Source organism: Panthera onca, chromosome X, assembly GCF_046562875.1.
Source record: "Panthera onca isolate mPanOnc1 chromosome X, mPanOnc1 haplotype 2, whole genome shotgun sequence".
Taxonomy (NCBI): Eukaryota; Metazoa; Chordata; class Mammalia; order Carnivora; family Felidae; genus Panthera; species Panthera onca.
Window position 1 is genome coordinate 70,497,793 of NC_138357.1, and position 18,323 is coordinate 70,516,115.

The 18,323-nt window shown below is 37.9% G+C and overlaps 1 protein-coding gene across 8 annotated transcripts in view; it reads left to right on the forward strand.

Moving 5' to 3' along the window:
- The window catches only part of HDAC8 (histone deacetylase 8), a 230,250-nt gene that overhangs the window by 28,361 nt on the left and 183,566 nt on the right, over window positions 1-18,323 (forward strand). The gene's annotated exons all lie outside the window — the stretch shown is intronic.

Sequence of the window (18,323 nt, forward strand, 5' to 3'; positions counted from 1 at the left end):
CCCAGGTGCCTCTAGGCAGTAGTTTCTTAAGATGCAACATCAAAAGCACAAGTGACAAAAGAAAAACTGAATTGGACTTCATCAAAATTAAAAACCATTATGCTGCAAGTAATATCTTCAAATAAGTAGGACAGCCCATTGAATGTGAGAAAATCTTTTCAAATCATATATCTGATAAGGATCTTATATCCAGAATATATGTAAAAAAAAAAACTTTTACAACTTAGCAAAAAAAGAACAATAACCCAATTGAAATATATACAAAGGATTTGAGTATACATTTCTTGAAAGAAGATATACAAATGGCCAATAAAGACATTAAAAGATATTCAACATCATTAGTCATTAGGGAAATATAAATCAAATCTACAGTTAGATACCACTTCATACCCACTAGGATGGCTGTCATAAAAAAAAAAAAAGATGGACAATAGCAAATACTCAAGAAGATATGGAGAAATTGGAACACTTGTACATTGCTGGTGGGAATATAAAATGGCAGTCACTTTGGAAAAACAGTTTGACAGTTCTACATAGTTAAATTTTTTTAATGTTTACTTATTTTTGAGAGAGAGAGAGAAAATGAATGAATGGGGGAGGGGCATAGAGAGAAGGAGACACAGAATCCAAAGCAGGCTCCAGGTTCTGAGCTGTCAGCACAGAGCCGGATGTGGGGCTCAAACTGGTGAACCGCGAGATCATGACCTGAGCCAAAGTCGGACACTTAACCAACTGAGCCACCCAGACGCCCTGACAGTTCTACATAGTTAAATATAGAGTTTAAAAATATGACCTAGAACTTCTAGGTATATACCTGAGACAATTGAAAATATTTGTCCACACAAAAATTTGTATGCTAATGCTCATTGCATCATTATTCACCATAGCCAAAGGATAGGGGAAAAAAAACAAATGTCCATTAACTGATGAATACAAAGTGTGGTATATCCATACAATGGGATATTGTTTGACAATAAAAAGGAAGAAAAATACTAAGGTTGGCTATAACATGGATAAACCTTGAAAACATGCTAAGAAGCTAGTCACAAAGACCACATAGTATACATTCCATTTGTATGAAATGTCCAGAGTAGGTACATCTGTAGAGACAGAACGTAGATTAGTGGTTGCCAGGGCCCAGGAGCTCTCAGGAAAAGTGAGGTATGTAGTGACTGCTAATGAGCACAGGACTTCTTTTAGAGGTGAATAAAAATGTTCTACAATTGATTGTGGTGATGGATACACACAACTCTGTGAACATTACTAAAAGCCATTGAATTGTACTCCTTAAATAGGTGAATTGTATGGCATGTGATTTATTCATTAAAACTGTTTTTAAAAGAAGGAGGAAGAGGGGCGCCTGGGTGGCGCAGTCGGTTAAGCGTCCGACTTCAGCCAGGTCATGATCTCGCGGTCCGTGAGTTCGAGCCCCGCGTCAGGCTCTGGGCTGATGGCTCGGAGCCTGGAGCCTGTTTCCGATTCTGTGTCTCCCTCTCTCTCTGCCCCTCCCCCGTTCATGCTCTGTCTCTCTCTGTCCCAAAAAAAAATAAATAAATAAATAAAAACGTTGAAAAAAAAAATTAAAAAAAATAAAATAAAAGAAGGAGGAAGAGAAATAATAATAATAACAACAACAACAATTTTGAGTGAAATAAATCAGACTGAGGAAGATAAATACCATATGATTTCACTCATGTGAAATCTAAAAAACAAACAAAAAGTAGAATCAGATCTATAAATACAGAGAACAAACTGATGGTTGCCAGAGGAGAGGGGTAGGGGGATGGACAAAATGGGTGAAGTGCAGAGGGAGGCACATTTTTCCAGTTATGGAATGAATAAGTCACAGGAATAAAAGGCAGAGCATAGGGAATACAGTCAGTGATAATTGTAACAGTGTTGTATGGCAGTTACACTTGTGGTGAACATAGCATAATATATAGAGGTGTTAAATCACTATGTTGTGAATCACCTGAAATTAATGTAACATTGTATAGATAGCTATACTAAAATAAAAAAATTCATAAAAATTAAAAAGCTAAAACAATTAAAAGAAATTCTGGGTCTTATAGTAGACTAGTAGTGTATTTTAGTCACCAGAAAAGAATTTTTCCCTGAATAATCAGCATTTTGTTTTTCTACTTGGTAGAAGGGAAGGATAGGGAAGTAGGAATTAGCTCAGGGACCCCTCAAAACTTACACTTTTCAGAAAGATTCTGATTATTGTTTTACTTATTTAAATAATATAGATTTTTTATATAGTAATTTCACAGTTAAAACATCCTCTTTGCAGTGCAAATTTTCTATTGGGGGATGCTTTTCACATGAAGTAGAAATCAGATCCATTGGTTATCCTTCACATATAAAATACAAACCCAGACACTCCCTAGAATGACTTTAAAGGCTGGCTTTAGCATATCTTTCTAGTGTCATCACCTGTCATTCCCTGCTCTAGCCAATTCTTCATTTCACAACTTTTCTGTGACTTCCCATGTGCTCCCTCTGTCTAGAATGCCCTATACACCTATTCTCTGCCTGGAAAACTACTTTCCTTTCAAGGCACAGCTTAATTTTCACCTTTCTAGAGTTCTTCCTGACTCTCATAGAATTAATTGCTCTTGCCTTTGTTTTAATAGTATTTGTTTTTGCCTCTAGCATATTGTGTTATAATGTTAGTCTAACAGTCTTTGTCATCCAAGGCTTCAATAACAAAAACTAGGTGTTTACTTCTGTATCCACTGAATGTAGAAAGTATATGCCTGGCCCATTGTAAGATAACAATCAATGTTGGATGGATGGATGGATGGATGGATAGATATCTGATATCTAATTGAGTCAGTTTACTGGTTGTGGTCTGGAAAAGGAAGCATAAAGTAACACTTCTCCCCCTACCCAGCTTCTTGATTGTCAGCAGTATTTCCTGAGTCCCTGTGGAATGTCTAGTATCATGGAAAATCCAAAAATATATGTAAACTATGGTCCCTGCCCTTAAGCTCTTCTGTAATTGAACAGGTAACACTCAGATGGGTTTTTTTTTGTTTTTTTTGTTTTGTTTTGTTTTTAAATTTTTTTTTAACGTCTATTTATTTTTGAGACAGAGAGAGACAGAGCACGAACGGGGGAGGGGCAGAGAGAGAGGGAGACACAGAATCGGAAGCAGGCTCCAGGCTCTGAGCCATCAGCCCAGAGCCCGACGCGGGGCTCGAACTCACGGACCGTGAGATCGTGACCTGAGCTGAAATCGGAGGCTTAACCGACTGAGCCACCCAGGCGCCCCAACACTCAGATGTTTGATGCAACTAGAAGATAACATAAAATAACATATAGTTGATAGCTAATAATTTAAAGAAGATTATGATTGCTATCAGAGTTCAGTGAAAAACTTGTTCCTACTTTCAGGTGTTAGGGCTACATGGCATACATAGCATTTCAGGCAGTGTGAGGGCCCTAGAAGTGACCCCCAAGTAGATTTCCATAGTGGCTCAGGAGGCTACCAGCTGCTAGCACCATGATGGGCAAGTAGTAAACTGCACAAATAATCCCCAAGCCAGCCTAGTCAAGGGAAAAGTGATTCGTGGCTCCTTGGAGCATTTTTAAAGCTATTTAGGCTCTCTTCCACCCCAAGGGAATCCTTATATGTTTACCTCTTTTATATAACTTTTTTTAAAGTCCAATTATTCACAAATATTTATTAAGTGCTATATTAGTTTCCTATTGCTGCTATAACATGACCACAAATTTAGTAGGTTAAAATTTAAGAATTTATTCTCTTATAGTTCTGTAGGCCAGAAGTCTGAAATGAATCTTCTGGGGGCTAAAATCAAGGTGTCAACAAGGGCTATACTTTTTCTAGAGACTCTAAGGGAAAATCTGTTTCCTTGCCTTTTCCAGTGTAAACTGGAGCTATATTCTTTGCTCATGGCCCCTTCCTCCAACCTCAAAGCCAGCAGCATAGCTTTTCTCTGTGACTCTGCTTCCATTATGTGACCTTCTCTTCTGTGTCAAATCCCCCTATGCTTCCCTCTTCTAAGGACACTTATAATCACAATAAGGGTGGGGACACCCAGGTAATTCAAGATCTTTAATCACATCTGCAAAGTCTCTTTTGCTATAAAATGTAGCATTGACAGGTTCAGAGGATTAAGACATGGACATCTTTGGGGGCCACTATTAAGCCTTCCATGACTATCTATTATATAGCACGCCATGTGCTAGGCACTTTATATCTCTACTGCACTTACTGTATTCATAGCTTCTCTCTCCTACTGCACTATAACCTCTTGGAAGAGAAAGTCCATGTTGCTTTCTCTTTCACAATGCTTAGCATGTGGCCTTGCTTGTATATAATAGTACCCAGTAAATAATTAATGAATAATATAAGCCACACCCTGTCACATAGTAGAATTTAAATTAACTTCATTCAAAAAATATGTATTCAGTCAGAGGGGAAAGGTCTTTGATATCTGAATAGTCAGATACAATCCAGGAAACAGTTGTTGAACTCCTACTATGTGCCAGATACATTGCTAGTTATTAAAGATAAGGACAGAAGTAAGGTAGTCTGACCCCTAAGGAGATAATAATGAGCAGCTGTGTGCCTGGGTTGGCTAAGAAAGGTCTGGTTGGTGAAGAAGCCATGTCCCAATCTGTGGGCACCTCTTAGGGGTGCAGGTTAATGGATGATCCATCTAGAAGGAACCCCAAGTGTCATCTAGCATGACAACCACCATCACCTCCAACCATCACCCCACCCACACCTTCTTATCTGCTGTTGATATTCCCTCTCCAGTATCACAGCCTAGCATTCTCCAATGTCTAATGGTACACCTCTTGTCACAGGGAGCTCACTTTCCCTAGCGGCATCCCATGTGATCTTCAATCCATTCTAAAAGTTAACAAAATTATTTCTTCTGTTGAGCTGAGATAATGCCATTTTTCTTCTAGCCATTCTGCCTCCTGCAGCTACACAGAACAGTCTATTTCCTCAGTCTAGAAGATCCATTCAGATATTTCTAGAGGCTCCCCTAAGTCCTGTCTTCTTATTCATTTATTTATTCAACAAATGGTCTCTGAGCATCCCTTATATGCCTGCCACTGTGCTAGGAACTGGAGATCCAGAAATGAGTGGGGCAAAATTCTTTTCTCGAGGAACTCCCACTCTAGCAAGGAAGCAGTCATATGAATCATGCAATGTGACAAGTATTCCAGGAGAAGGAGCTGAGAGTGGAGACAAATCAGCTATACCTAGGGCTGTTAAGGGGTCAGGAAGGTGGCATTTCAGCATGGTCTCATTCAGTCAGTTAGTGTTAATTGAGTACCTACTGCATGTCAGACATTTTGCTCGGTGCTAGGGATATAATAGTGACCCAGGAATTTACCAGGCAGAATATGCCAGGCAAAGGAATCAGCATTTGTAAAGTCAAGAAGGCATTCATTTATTTAAACATTTGTTTGGTTGTTGGGTTTTTATTGTGTTTTAAGCAAACATGGTAGGTGCTGTAGATACAGAGATAAATCACACTGACACTTCCCTAACTTCAAGAAACTTGTGGTCAACTGGGATATATTGACAAGTAAACTAGCATTCTGGAATAATGTGATTAATGGCTGTTATAGGCACAGAGTACTAGGGAAGCACACAAACAAAGACACTAAGCTCAGTAGGGATGTGGGGAGGTACTATGTTCATAACAGGATTTATTTTAAGTACTGAGACTGTTGTGATGCTTGAACTGAGTCTTCAGGAGCAAAAAATTATAAGCCTAGGCAGATACAGAGGAAAAGGATAAGGAAAAGAGAGCTGAACATGTGAAGGTAGGAAAGCATGAGAGAATAAGATTTGTGAACAAGAGTTCAGTATGGTTGAGGCAGAAAGTTTGTATGAGCCAGTAGCAGGGGATGAGGCTGGAAACTTAGATGAGGCCAGATCCTTAAGGACCTTGTGTACTGTACTAAAGTGTTTGGACTTTATCCTGAAGGCAGTAGGGAGCCAGAAAAGATCATTAAGCAGGGAAGTGACACAATCAGATTTTTCGTTGACAAAAATAACTCTGGCCACAGCGTGGAGGATTACGTCCAAGGGGTGAGACTAGAGGCAGGAAGACTGGCTAGAAGGCTAGTACAGCCAGCCAGGGTGGTGATAATGAGGGCAGTGGCAGAGGCAACAGGAAGGAGGGGCCAAAAGGGAGGATTTATGAAGTAAAATTATCAAGGAGAAGAAGACAGAATAATCAAAACTGACACTATGGTTGTTATTTGAAAAAAATGATGATAGGAATACAGGAGGAAGAGTAGGTTTCAGGGGTGATGATGAGTTCATTGTCACTCATGGGGTTTTGGGGGTACCTGAGAGGTAGAAAGATGTCTGGTAAGCAGTTAATTATAAAAGCCTGGAATGCAGCAGAGTGTCTGGGTATAAACTAGAATGGCACGTGAAAGTAACGGTCCTTAATTCAACAGATATTTATTGAGTGCCTATATGTGTTATACTAGAGGAGATTCCTGGAGTTACAAAGATGAATAAGACAGTCTCTACCCTCCAAGAGTCCCACCTCATCAGGAAAACAGATAAGGCAATGTGGAAGCACAGCAATAGAGGTTTGCACAGGATATTGTTATAGGAACATCGACAAGAAGCACTTAACCTCAGGTAGAAGAGGGGAGGCTTTCTAAATTAAGTGCTATCTCAGCTAAATCATGAAGAAATAGGCGTTAATGTTAAAAACAAAAAAGAGGTTGGGGCGCCTGGGTGGCTCAGGCGGTTAAGTGTCCGACTTCAGCTCAGGTCACGATCTCGCGGTCCGTGAGTTCGAGCCCCACGTCGGGCTCTGGGCTGATGGCTCAGAGCCTGGAGCCTGCTTCCGATTCTGTGTCTCCCTCTCTCTCTGCCCCTCCCCTGTTCATGCTCTGTCTCTGTCTCAAAAATAAATAAGCATTAAAAAAAATTAAAAAAAAAAAAAACAAAAAAGAGGGAAGAACATTTCAGGCAAAGGGGACAACAAAAGCAAAGGCAGGGAGGCGGGGAAAAAAACATGGTATATGCATGTCAGTATTGGTAGAGTACAGAACACAAAGATGAAATTAGAGTGTCTAAGGGTCATGGAAGGTTTTATATGCCATATTCAGATAATTTGGACTATAAACACTGAAGAGCCACTGAAGGTTTTAAGGAAAATGACATGGTCAGAGCAGCATACAAGTGGGTCATGCTGATGGTTGTGTTTTTCTGTCCTAGAATACAAACTCCATGAGGACGAGGATTTTGTCTCAGTGCCTAGAACAAAAAGAACCTAGTAGACACTCATAGATATTTGTTGAATGAGGGAATTAACATAAGGGATCAATGTGAGGGACCAAAACTAAATGCAGTGAGATTGTGGCAATAATCTGGAGAGTAAATAATGAAGGCCTGACCTAAGATTGGCAGTGGGAGGTGCAGAGAAGGCGCTGGAGTCAAGAACTACGTACCAAGCGTTGGTCTGGCTAGATGGTGATACCTGCATGATTTTATCCTCCTTTCAGTTTAACATACTGTCATTCTGCTATGTCCTGGATACTACTAGATGTCAGGGACACAAAGAAAATTAATATCTATGCCATGCTTTTAGGAAGCTCTCAGTTTTGTGGGATAGACAGACCAATCTATGAAAGATAGATATGGTATAATGTATATATTATGTATCAGTTCTACAACAGAGTTCTGAGCTGATGGGGGCACCACATAGAAATGACTAATCCACATGGGGAAAAGCTTCATGGTAGTGACTTTTGAGCTGGTTGTTCAACATGGAAAAAGGAGTTGCCAGGCAGAGCAGGAGAGTGCCATCCTGGAGTAAAGAATCATGTGTAGGCACATGGAATTGTGAAAGGGCTTGGTCAGATTCCAGGACCACTGAGAAGCTAGGTGTGGCTCTCCTTACAGGGATGGCAGATAGGTTTTATGTCATGTGCCAATTCCATTTGATTGATAGTGGCCACCAGTCAGAGATACCGCCATCTACCCAGACAAATGCTAGAAACACTGGCCTCCATCATCTCCATATCCTACTGATTCTACCTCCTAGTTTTTTACTCCAACCCCTTCTTTGTACCTGCTACTGCCAATCCCATGTCAGGCCTTCATAAAGGGCTGTGTTAAGAAAGATTCTGAAGCCCTTTCTGGGCTTAATGGGAAAGAGTAATGTGATCAATTAGCAATATCTGCCATGGGTATAAAAGTAAGGAATGGCAGTATGCAGTCATATCCCTGGGCATAGAGTATGAGGTCAGGAATGGCAGGAACTGATGCATTAGAGTCCAGTTTTGAGAATGTTGGCATTGAAGTACTTAATGGGCTGGAGGTATCTAGCTGATAGATAGCTCAGAAAATAGGTCAGTGATGAAGATGTAGATTTTTGGAATTATCTGTGTATAGATCAGAAGTAGATAAACTTTTTCTGTAATGATCCAGATAGTAAATATTTTAGACTTTGTGGACCATAATGTCTCTATTGTACCTATTTAACTTTGCTCTTGTTGCTTCAGAGCTGCCATAGACAGTATTTAAGTGGATCTGGGTATGATTGTGTTCTAATAAAACCTTATTAACAAAAACACATCAGGCTGGTTTTGGCCTATGGGCCATAGGTTGAAAACCTCTAATGTAGACAGTACATAGCATACAGTCATGGAATGTAATAAAGTATGGTTAGCATCAGGCAAGACTTGAGTTCAGTCTCAGCTCTGTATTTACTAACTTTGTGACTTTGGACAAGCCAGTTAAACTTTTCCTGACTCTGTTTCCTCCTCTGTAAAATGGAGCTTCATGCTAGTGCCTACCTTACATACTTCCTGTGAGGAAGTAACTAAGCTATTCCATGGAAGCACTAATTACAGTTATTCCATGGAATAACTAAGCTATTCCATGTAAGCACTAATTACAGTGCCTAGCACTCAGTAAATGTTTGCAATTATTAATAGCATTATTACTATCGGGATTGTTCACATTGTTAGAGATTTTAATTACAGTTGTAAGAGTGGATGACATCACAGGGGAAAACTAGGTAGAGTAGAAGAGAATAGGGCATCAACATTTAAGGGGCAAACAGAGCGGGAGAAACCTGAGAAAGAACTAGCAACATTGTAGGAGAAGACTCAGAAAGAAGTATAGTTGACCCTTAAACAACATGGAGATTAGGGGCACTCTCCCCCTGCGTGGTCAAATATCTGCAGATAGCTTTTTTTTTTTTTTGTATATTGGACACACAATGTTACATTAGTTTCAGGTGTCACATGTAACTTTTGGCTCCACCAAAACTTAACTACTAACACATATTTGCATTATATTCTGTATTCTTACAATAAAGTAAGCTAGAGAAAAGAAAATGTAACTAAGAAAATCATAAGGAAGGGAAATATATTTACAATACGGTACTGTATTTATTCAAAAAAATATGTGTATAAGTGGACCTACACAGTTTAAACGCATGCTGTTCAAGGGCCAACTAGTGTACAGAAATCTAAGGAAGGAAAATGTCTTAAGTAAAGGGCAAGAAGCAGAAAGTCTTCCATGTTAGAAAAATGGGGAAAGGACACGAAAAGGCAGTTATCAAAAGACATACAAATGGGCAATAAATATTTATTTTAAAAAGATGTTCATTTTCACTGATTATCAAAGACATGAACATAAAACCATGTATCTTTGTTTCTTGTCTGTGAGATTGGCAAAGATTAACACAGTGTTACCAAGGCTGTGGGGAAACAGGCACTCTCCTGTACTTACTGGTGGGAACATTAAGTTTTTTTGGACTTTACAGAAGATAGTTAAGCAATATGTATCAAAATGAAAAATAAGCATATTCTATGAGGCAGCAGTCTTCTCGGAATTTACCTCAAAGGAGATCGAAAATTTTACAAATGCATTTTAAAAATACATGCAACAATGTTGGTCTCAGCATTATGAGAGCAAAAACAACCTAAAATACTCAACAATAAAATAGTTATGGCAGATGCACACAATGGAATACTATACAGCTATTTAAATATGACAGAGTTCCATGCTTATTGACATAGAATGGTGTCCATGGCATATTGTGGAAGGTTATAAAGCAGCAGTGTAATATGTTCTCCATTAAAAAAACTTTGCTTCCTAGCAAACAGTGTTTTTGGTTTTTTTCTCAGTAGTGAGATTTCAGGTCATTGCACTTTTTGTTCAAGTTTGAATAGTTGAATATATTTTACTGAACATGTGTCATTTTATAGAAACAGTAACAGTACCAAGTAGTATGCTGGTAACCCAGGTCTCTGAAAAAAAAAAGCCTTAAATTTATAGCATTTGCTAGTTTTGATGATATAAATACTCTCAAGGGCTTGTAAAATTCCTGAATAATTTAATAATCAGCACTTACTAGCTGGCTTTGACACACCAATGGCAATAACTGTTTAAAACAAAAGAAAAAATTGAAGTATGTTTACCATTATCAAATGCTGGTCAAGTAAGATGAAGATTAAAAATCACTTGTCTCTGAACCTGGTAAAAGGAGTTTCAGTGGAACAGACAGTTGCAGAGTAAATGGGAAAGAAAGAAATGGAGAGAGCAAGCAATTTTGTGGAAAATGGAAGGGAAGAAATAATAGCTTGAGGAAGATATGGTCAAGGGAAGTTTAATTTAGGGAGGTTGGGAAGAAATACCAGAGATAACATTATCAACTTTTTAGTTTATGTTTGTTTGTTTGTTTGTTTTGTGTTTATTTTATTTCTTATGTTTATTTCTTATGAATAATCTCTAAAGCTCACAATATACTGGCACATGGATGTTCTTGAAACAACCCTTAGGTTTGGTATCATTATCATTCTCATTGTATATATGGGGAACCTAAGGCTCAGAAAGATGAAGTGGTTTGCCCCAAATGTCACAGAGAGTGAGTCACATTGGTGTGTACCAACTGGGCTTCACCCTCTGGTTAATCCCTGAAAATACCAAGATAGATAAAATGTGGCTGCTAACCCATATACTCAGACCCTTCTCCAACCTAGGTCTTCCTCTCCCATGTGTTTAGGTTCTTTTTCAGCTTGTCCTAGGCTGGCCCTGGTAAGTAAGCCATGAATCTTGTTTGTCCTTGCTTGCAATAAGAGAAGGAAGCCTAGCATGAGAGGGTAAGTAGTTATTAGTAACAATGAAGTATGTTGAGGACTGAGAAGTGTCTGTTTCATTTGGCAATGTAATGATTACTGGTATATTTTCAGTGGTGTAAGAAGAGCAAACTGAGGAGCAAAGGAATGATGAGAAAATAAAAGCAGGAGGCAGGGGGAGAGAGAAAGGAAGTTATAGATGAAACCTAGTAAAATATGGATAATTTTAAAAGCACTTCTTTTTAATGCTCAAATTATCCCAAATTTGGCCAGTGAGATCTCCTTCAATCCAGAACCTGTGTATTTTTTTTACATGACCCCATCAGTTCTTTAGTGCATCTTTGCTCTCTGGTGAACAAAATTTCCCCAGTTCACATTGAACTTTCCCCACTCCAGCCGTGGAACCAGTCATTTCTCTCAAAAGCCCTGGTTCCTATTAGTAGGAAACAGTATGTCATTACCACATACTAGGCACTAGGTATGCTCATTGCTACTGATGCACATTGCTTTTAGGCTTTTTCTGTAGACTGAGCTAGGAAATATGTATTTTTTAGAAATTGTGAAAATATCAATGGAAATGGGTTATAAAAGTAAAACAACAACAATAATAATAATAATCCATTAGTCCATAGTGATATTCAGTAGAGAAAGAAGGAAATAAGGGGAGAAAGATCTTTTTTCTAGGAAAATACTAGCTAATAAATATAGGAGGAAGATAGAATAGAAAATCACTTTATGCAGCTCCCAGTATAATAATTGATTTTGACAAAGATTATCAACTGAATGCTAAAACCATTGAGTAAAAAGTTCTTGGGGAACAGGATATTCACACAGTCTCAAATTATCACCCCACAAGTTCCTTGCTAATTACTAATGGGGAAAGGTCCATTTACAATGGGAAAATCTGGCAGTCACTAGGTTAAACAAGTGATTAAACCCAGCATTGTCAAAACCATGACAACCTGACCTTGTACCTCCTGATGTGATGTAATAAGAAGTACAGAGCATCATTTTTGAAATATTCTTGCCAAACATGTTTGACCTGAATCTAAATATGAAAGTAACAATTAGATATAGAGTGTGCGACTTCCAACAAGTCAACTGGCCTGGATTGTTCAAAAAGCCATTTTCATGAAAATAAGGTAGAGGAATTGTTCTAGATTGAAAAAATAGCATGAGCTCTAACAATAAAATGCAATGTGCCAACCTTGAATGGATTCTGAATTGGAGAGGGAAATCATAAACAGCTATGAAATACATTTTTGGAATAACTTAGTAAATTTGAATCTAGACTATGATATTATTAAATTAATATTGACTTCTCAGGGGTAATAATGTGGAAACCTTTTTCTTAGGAGATGCATGCTGAAGTATTTAGGAGTGAAGTGTCCTCATATTTGTAACTTACTTTCAACTGGCTCAGGAAAAATGTGTGTGCATGTGTGTCTGGAGAGAACAAATATGAGAAATTAGTAACAGTTTGTGGATCTAAGTATGAGATGTGTGACTACTTGTTGTACCATTCTTCTAACTCTTCTGTAGGGTTGAAAGTTTTCAAAATCAAAGTTAGAAAAACACTTCTTTTTAAAGCCTTGGAAATATATGGTGAGGTTCAACAAGCAGTGCTGAGACAATTGGATACAAACATGCAGAAAGGTAAAATTAGACCCTTACCTCATACCATACACAAACATTATCTAAAAACGGGTAAGAGGCCTAAATGTAAGGGCCAAAGCTATAAAACTTATAAAAGAAAATGTAGGATAAAATCTTTAAGACCTTGGGGCGCCTGGGTGGCTCAGTCGGTTAAGCCTCCGACTTCAGCTCAGGTCACGATCTCACGGTCCGTGAGTTCGAGCCCCGTGTCGGGCTCTGGGCTGATGGCTCAGAGCCTGGAGCCTGCTTCCGATTCTGTGTCTCCCTCTCTCTCTGACCCTCCCCCGTTCATGCTCTGTCTCTTTCTGTCTCAAAAATAAATAAACGTTAAAAAAAATTAAAAAAAAAAAAATCTTTAAGACCTTGGTAAAGCAATTATTTCTTGTGTACAACAACAAAAGCATGATCCGTAAAACAAAACAAAACAAAATTTCGACAAACTGGACTTTATCAAAATTAAAAACCTTAGTACTTCAAAAAACATCATTATGAAAATAAGACAACTCGTAAACTGGGAGAAAATATTTGCAAAATACATATCTGATAAAGAACTTATATCTAAAATATACAAGTCTTACAATTCAGTAATAATAACAGACACCCCAATTTAAAAATGGGAAGGGATTTGAATAGACACTTCACCAAAGACAATATATGAATAGTTAAAAAGCACATGCGAAGATGCTCAATATCGTTAATCATACAGAAACCCAAATTAGAACCACAGTGAGATATCACTACACACCTACTAGAATGGCTGTAATAAAAGATAGATGGTAAATGTGGGCAAGGATGTCAAGAAACAGGAACCCTTATACATTTCTGGTGGGAATGTAGACTGGTACAGACACTTTGGAGAACAGTTTAACAGTTTCTTAAGATGTGAAACTTATCATACATCCCACCAATTCCACTCCCAATAGAAATAAAAACATACGTCTACACAAAGACTTGCACAAAAATGTTCCTGGAACATCTATTTTGTTTTATTCTATTTGGTTGTTCATAATAACCAGAAAGTGAGAACAACCCAAATTTCCATCAGCTGGTGCATGGGCAAACAAAATGTGGTATATCCATATACTGGAATACTATTCAAGGATTTAAAAAGGAATGAAGTATTGATGCGGGCTGCAAAATGATTGAGCCTCAAAAGTATTATGCTCAGCAATCATGCTCATAGGTATTTACCCAATTGTGTTGAAAACGTATGTCCAAACAAAAACATGCACACAAATGTTTATAGCAACTTTTTTCATAATTGCCAAAATTTAGAAGCAACCAAGATATCCATCAATGGTAAATGGATAAGGAAACTGTGTTATATCTATGCAATGGAATATTATTCAGCAATAAACAAATGAGCTATCTTGTATAACTAAAATAAGCTAAGAGGATAGAACTTAAATATTCTCATCAAAAAAAGATAAATATGTGAGGTGTTAGGTGTGTTAATTGATTAGATGGGGGTACACCTTTCACAATGTCTGTGTATCAAATCACAATGTACACTTTAAATATCTTACAACTTTATATGTCAGTTATACCTCAATAAAGCTGAAATTTTTTTAATATTTTTAATGTTTTTTTTTGAGACCGAGAGAGAGAGACAGAGACAGAGTGTGAGTGGGGGAGGGGCAGAGACAGAGGGAGACACAGATCCGAAGCAGGCTCCAGGCTCTGCGCTGTCAGCACAGAGCCCAACGCAGGGCTCGAACTCACGAACCATGAGATCATGACCTGAGCCGGTCGGACACTCAACTGACTGAGCCACCCAGGCGCCCCTGGCTGAAATTTTTTGAATTGAGCTATCAGCCCATGAAAAGAAATGTAGAAATTTTAAATGCATATTGCTAGGTGAAGGAAGCCAACCTGAAAAGACTACATACTATATGATTTCAACTATATGACATTCTGGCAAAGGCAAAACTATGGAGACAGTTAAAAAGATTAGTGATTGCCAGGGGCTTGGAGAGGAGGGGAGGAATAATTAGGCAGAGTACGGGGGATTTTTGGGGTGGTGAAACTATTCTATATGATTCTGTAAGTGTGACTACATGACACTTTACATTTGTCAAAACTCATGTAACTGTAAAACACTAAGAGTGAACCCTAGTGTAAGCTATTGATTTTAATAATAATATGTCAGCATTGTAACAAGTGTAATGCTAATGCAAGATGTTAATAGGGAAAACTGTATGTGGGGAGAGGGTATATGGGAACTCTCTGTTCTATCTGTTCAATGTTTCTATAAATCTAAAACTGTCCTGAAAAAAACTCTATTAAGAAACTATGCTAAGTAAAAGAAGCCAGATAGAAAAGACCACATATTGTATAATTCCATTTATATGAAATGTTCAGAAAGATAAATCTATACAGAGAGTAGATTAGTAGTTTCCTGGATCTGGGGGTAAGATCAGGGATTAACTGTAACGGATATGAGGAATCTTATAGGAGGGATAAAAATGTACTAAAACTAGATTATGGTGATGGATGCCTAACTTAATAAATTTATTAAAAATAATTGAATTGTACACTTAATATGGGTAAATCTTATGGTATCTAAATTATACTTTAATAAAGCTGCAAAAAAATTCACTTGATCTCACATTTAAAAATTGTCTATTATATATTAGTTCCTTATAACTGTGAATCATATAAATAATGTGTAGTAGGATCCCATGTTCATTGATGAGAAAACTTAATATTGTTAAGATGACAATACTCCCAAGTTGATCTACAGATTCAGCACAATTCCTACCAAAATCCTAGGTGGCTTTTTGTGGAAATTGACAAGGTGATCCTAAAATTCATATGGAAATGCAGGAGACCTACAGAAAGCCAAAACAATCTTGAGAAAGAACAAAGTTGGAGGACTCACACTGTAATCAAGACAGTGTGGTGCTGGCATAAGGATAGACATATAGATCAATGGAATAATGGAATTGAGAGTCCAAAAACAAATCCTCACATTTATGGTCAATTGATTTTTGATGAAGGTGCTAAGACCATTTATAGGGAAAGAATAGTGTTTTCAACAAATGGTGCTGGGACAGCTGGATCCACATGCAAAAGAATGAATTTGGACCTCTACTTTGTACCATACATAACAGTTAGTTTACAATAGACCACAGACCTAAATGTAAGAGCTAAAACTATACAACTCTTAGAAGAAAGCATAGGAGTAAATCATCATAACCTTGGCCTAGACAAAACCTTCTTAGATATATCACCAAAAGCACAAGCAAGAAAAGAAAAAAATAAATAAATTGGACTTCCCCAAAGTTAAATTCCTCAGGGCTTCAAAGAACACCATCAAGAAAGTAAAAAGACAAGCAATAGAATGAGAGAAAACATTTACAAATCATGTACAGGCATATCTTAGAGGTATTGCAGCTTCAGTTCCAGACCACTGCAAGAATGCAAATATCACAATAAAGTGAGTCAAATGAATTTTTTGGTTTCCCAGTGCATATAAAATGTATGTTTATACTGTAGTCTACCAGGTTTGTAGTAACATGTCTAAAAAAACAATGTGTATATTTAATTTTAAAATACTTTATTGCTAAAATAATTCTAACTATCATCCGAGTTTTCAGTGAGTCATAATCTTTTTTGCTGGTGGAGGGTTTTGCCTCAATGTTGATGGCCACTGATTGATCAGGGTGGTCATTGCTGAAGGTTGGGGTGGCTGTGGCAATTTCTCAAAATAAGACAGTGATGAAATTTGCCACATATATGGACTCTTCCTTTCAACAATTTCTCTAGCATGTGAGGCTTTTTGATAGCATTTTAACCACAGTGGAACTTGTTTCAAAATTAGAGTCAATCCTCTCAAAACCTGCCACTGCTTTATCTACTAAGTTTCTGTAATATTCTAAATCCTTTGTTGTCATTTCAACAATCTTCACAGCATCTTCACCAGGAGTAGATTCCATCTCAAGAAACCACTTTCTTTGCTCATCCATTAAAGTTTTATCAAGAGATCACAGCCATTCAGTCACATCTTCAGGCTCCACTTCTAATTCTAGTTCTCCGCTATTTCCACAAGCCTTCAATTTGTAAAAAAAAAAAAAAAAACAACAACAAAAAAAAAAAAACCATTATCTGTGGAGCACAATAAAGTAAAGCATAATAAAACAAGTGTGCCTGTATCTGATCAGAGGCCTGTGTCCAGAATACATAAAGAACTCTTCCAACTCAACAATAAAGAGACAAATAGCCCATTTAAAATATGGGCAAAGGATTTGAATAGATGTTTATCCAAAGAAGATGCACAAATGGCCAATGAGCACATGGAAAGATGTTCAACATCATTGGTCATTAAGGAAGTACAAACCAAAACTACAATAAGGTACCACTTCACACCCACTAGGATGGCTACAATCAGATGACAAATGCACGTGAGGACAGGCGAAATTAGAACCCTCATACATTGCTGGTGGGAATGCAGCATGGTACAGCCACTTTGGAAAACAATTTGGCAGTTTCTCAAAAGCAAACCATATTACTGCAGATGCACACCATTATCCATTTGATGTTCTTAGGAACAGCAAGAAGGCCAATGCCACTGGAGCAAAGTCAGTAATGGGGACAGTGGCAGGAGAGGACAGAGAAATTGGTAAAGGCCACATCATGCAACGCCTTGTGGACCATGGTAGGATGTTGGATTTTATTTTGAATGTGATGGAATTTTGATCAGGAGGTCTTGGGTCTTAGTGAGTTTGTAGTATCCATTGTAAGGCCTTAGAAAGAGACAAGTAGAAGTAAATGACTACTGAGCAGGCTTGAAGGCCCATCTGTGATTGGGAACCATAAATGTAATGGTGTACATCTGCAGTTACATGGTTTGTTCCACTAGCACTTGGCCATCCTACCCAGAAAAAACAGGTGGTCACAGAAAAAACAGGTGGTCAGACTAGTTTAAGGTTGGGATTTGAGGTTCAGATGCTAGGAGGAAACTGGCTAAGGTAGTTTACCATAGTAAACTAACTCATAAGTAAGTACTAAGGTAGGTTTTTACAGAGAAAAATCACATTTTCAGGAGTCTTTTAAAAAGGAAGTACTGTATTTCTGCCTTTTGCCATCTTTCACTGCTTTGCTGTAAGCAATTTAGAAGCAATTAATTTAGTGAAAGGAGCATTGAGAGGAGACTTAAATACGAGCCTCAGCTCTCCCAGTGACTGTGACACCAAGGGTAAATTGTCAAAGCCAACAACTGTAAGAAGACTAAAGAAATTATCTTTCTGGCTGCTTGTTAAATGATGCCAAGAAACTAGCTTTGTACCATTAAATAAAACTCTTCAACCTTTCTTGGCAACAATTCTTCCAAATTTCTTCCATGTTACCAAATTTCTCCTGATGCAGTTTGGCCCATTTTCCTTGTGCTAGCGATCACCTATACAACATCCCTTTGTAGAATATAGTTTAAATCAGATCCTACCCCTTCTTTGCTCAAAACCCTCCAAAGGCTTCCTATCTCACTGAGAATGAAGTCCAAACTCCTTGTGATGGCCCCTGTGATTTGGTCCCATCAGAACTCATCTTGTACCACTCTC